Below are 3,684 nucleotides of genomic sequence, written 5' to 3'. Positions count from 1 at the left end.
AGTTAGCAAACTTATTAACTGACTTTTAACCAAGTTAAATTTTATATTTTTTTAACATGCTAAAAGAAGTAAATATTTCTCCATTTAACACAATTTTTTCTTTTTAACATACTTTAACAAGTTAAACTAAAGATGCCTTAGGACATTTGACAACTAAAAATCAAGAAACCTTTTCCACTACAACCCACCAATCTTGGATGCAGAAGGGGTATTTATGATCTTTAGTTTAACATGTTAAAGCGTGTTAAATGGAGAAATATTTTCTTCTTTTACCATACTAAAACGATATAACATATAACATGGTTGAGGATCGCTTACAATGTCTGTAAAATGGAGAATGACGTCATGCAATAAACCAGCTGAGTTTGTCATCATTTTGTTAGGTTACTTGCTCGTACTTAGTGTTTTGATTATATATTAATATTGGGGCCGCCCACAGCTCAGTGGTTAAGACACAGTCTTACCAATTTTGATGTCTATTGGCGGTGCCGGTTCGAATCCGGCCTGGGACGTTGACTTTTTTCACTGAGTGGCGGTCCCACAAAATGAAGAACTTTGACCCCCAACCATTGGTTAGGCAGTATAGTATAGGACTCCAATGGGAGTCTTGGCCGAAAAAAAAATATTAATATTGTTTTGGACATTTTTAAATCTAATAAAGCAATAATGGCGGTAATACTTTCACACAACTTCCACTCTGGGCATGTTTTAATAAGTTACTTTAATCAAAACTTAGAAGCAAACAATAACACAAAGTTTTGGAAGGGAAGGTTATAAAACAAGCTGCTCAGAAAATCCGCTTGGGTCTCTTATGTATTTACCATTTAACGTGACTTTAAATAGGGCTGCTCACAACCCAGTACTTATAAAATTTAACATGGCAAAACATTTTACATTTAACACATCATGAGGCATTTTCTTTGGTTAAATGGACTTTATGTAACGATTTTTGTGAAGTTCCTCTTTGGAAACGTTTCGACTTATGGAAGAGCCTAAGGAGAAATATTTACTTGGGGGTACTCAGCGGGGGCAGGAGGGAGCAGCTGTCCCCCTCCCCCCTAAAAATGAAAAAAAAATTATGAATTTAATAAAAATTATTCTTTTTTTCCAGCAAATACTAATTTTATTTAATTTGCTTAAAATTTTAGCTTCATACGCCTTTTCTGTGCTGAAACGTCACAATCTGATTGGCTATGGCTTGCCCCCCCCCCCTTGTGATCCCGGGTACGCCTTAAATATTTAGTTTTAATATTTAGAATAACAAAAGTTTTCACCTTTTTCCAAAACAACAGTGTTTACCCCAGTAACAGCATCGATAATAATAAGGGCAACAGGCTCCTCTTTTCCCTCGACAGTGATTTGTTTTGGGCCCTTCCGTCCGTGCATCAATTGTTCTTAAAGCTTAAAAACAAATAAATAAATCACGTTTAACTTTATTCAATGTTAACAACAACAAAATTATTACATTAGTTTGATGCTATATAAAGCCTTACTTAACGATTTCACTTCATATTCCTGCGTGTTAGATGGATTGGCACAAACTAAAATTACAACACATATACAAAGATATAGCCCAAGTGCAGAAAAAAGTTTCATTTTTGATCAGAAGAATTCAATGTCCTCTTTGGCAGTTGATAAGCTTAGATATATAATCTATACTAATCCTGGTGATAACTATGATTAGATATGATTGATCTTACTTATGAACCAACAGACATATTATCTTAAGAAAATATGCATGAACCTCTGTTACTAAACAAATAGAACGAAATATCCATTTAATTATGAAAGTGCACCAAAATCACTACTGATCTTCGACCTACAGTGTTAGTAATAAAGTCCACTAAAACGGTAATTTCCTCAGAATAAAGCAGACTTGATGATAAAACCATTTCACAGTATGATCAACACAGAGAGTGTGGAAATAAGAACTGTGAATTTATGGTATTTATTATTCTTATAACATGTGTTTTATAGTAGCTGTTTGTGGAATTCGTTCAGTTCCGTTGTCTGCAAAGTTCATAGTAGTGTTATAAACAACTGTTTGTGAAGTGTGTTCAGTGACATATATAAAGTTTATGCTTATTAAAGCATTATTGACTGATTTATGATTATTTTGGATTTACTACAACATAATAAGGAAAAAATCTCATAATTTTTAACACTATGTCAAATATCTAGAACCTGAACGCTTTGGAACATACCTCTCTGCAGTTACAGCTTAAGAAAAGTGGATACAGTGGAAATGAACTTTCGAAACCTTCCTAAAGAACTTAAAAAAATGTAAACGAGGATGGTAAGTTGCAAGTAACCAATTATATAGCTCCTAAAATTATCTAATACATTAGTGAAGTAACTTTTGATACCGCTATTACCTCATTTGAAGCACCACACTTAAAGGCTAAGAATGAAATATACGCTAGGCACTGTTTAGCAACCAGATCCCAACAATCTGGAGAGTCGATAGACATGTATGTGCAAAGTTTGAAGCAAATAAATAAAAATTGGCAATTTTCAAGTATTTTCCACAGAAAAACGATTCAAAGAGAAATTAAGAGGTATTTACTATCAGATTGGTTTTATCATCATTGAAGTATACTAATAGGTCTTGAATGCCAAATTTTCAAAAATTCTTTAGGTTAAGTATCTTTAAGTTTATTTATTTAAAAAATGAACAGTTCTCATTTTTAAAAGTATTATATAATGAATAAACGCAAAATATTAAATAATTATATGAATAACTAAGGGAATAAATAAGAAAAATAAATAAATCCGATGCAAACTTCAAATGCAGAGATCGCCTAATCTTTCCCGACTGCATTCTTCCCTTCGCTCATAGGTAGCGTTACTATAGCAAAGTTAAATTATACATTTATTTACTTAACATTAACGAACAAATGAGTGTTTCGTATAAGTCCAGGAATCATCCATTGAAAAATTTATTATTTATTAAAAAAAAAGTTGTGAAAATTAAACATGTAATCCATTCCACCATGAGCAATATGTCACACATGTAGTTTTTGGTACTTGAATTTTTGCATTCACAATCTCAGTAAATATGTTTACTCGAATATTAAGTTTTCCTTTCCTATTCCTAGTACGCTCACGGCAGACTCATGCCATCATCGATGACACCGCCTTCAGTGGACCCGGCAGCCTATCTTATAATGCCACAATGGCAATCCAAGATCTTACTTACCTGTATATATACACTTATTTCTTTGTATATATTTAATTTATTGTTTTTAATTTTCTAGGTCAGAAAAAAAAAAATTAAGTTTTCCTTAACCACCAGCGGAACGGCCCCTCCCCGCTCCAATAATCTACTGGCGTAAGCCAATCAAGCCACATAAATAACTAAGATGTTATACAACCTTATAATGCCTAAAGGCAATGAAAGGTATCAAAAATACCAGCTGTACATATGGCACACCTCACCATATGTGCACATAAGAAACTAATTTAAAATTTTAGGAGGGTACGAAAAAAAAAAAAAATTAAGTTTTCCTCAGCTGGAATGGTCCCTCCCCATTCCTTCTTAGCGCCTGGCAATCCAGCTACACATGTAAAAACCGCCTTCAGCGGACTAAGCTTGTAACATCTTATAATGCCATAAGGCAAATCAAGATAAAATGTATTAAGTGTATATATAATTCTTAGTTTCTAAGTAGAAATACTACTTAT

At 33.0% G+C, this 3,684-nt stretch overlaps 1 long non-coding RNA gene across 1 annotated transcript in view; it reads left to right on the top strand.

Annotated features, from left to right (window-relative positions):
* The first annotated feature begins 2,004 nt into the window (after positions 1–2,004).
* Positions 2,005–3,684, top strand: part of LOC106679299 (uncharacterized) — a 10,345-nt gene continuing 8,665 nt past the window's right edge. Inside the window, exon 1 of the long non-coding RNA XR_001342926.2 lies at positions 2,005–2,296. This is a non-coding gene — a long non-coding RNA (uncharacterized lncRNA). The remainder of the gene's footprint in view (positions 2,297–3,684) is intronic.

The sequence above is a fragment of the Halyomorpha halys genome, unplaced genomic scaffold, assembly GCF_000696795.3.
Source record: "Halyomorpha halys isolate HHAL.00 unplaced genomic scaffold, Hhal_1.1 Scaffold12.1, whole genome shotgun sequence".
Taxonomy (NCBI): Eukaryota; Metazoa; Arthropoda; class Insecta; order Hemiptera; family Pentatomidae; genus Halyomorpha; species Halyomorpha halys.
The sequence above is the reverse complement of the archived record's forward strand: the minus strand, read 5'-3'. Positions and strand labels throughout refer to the sequence as shown.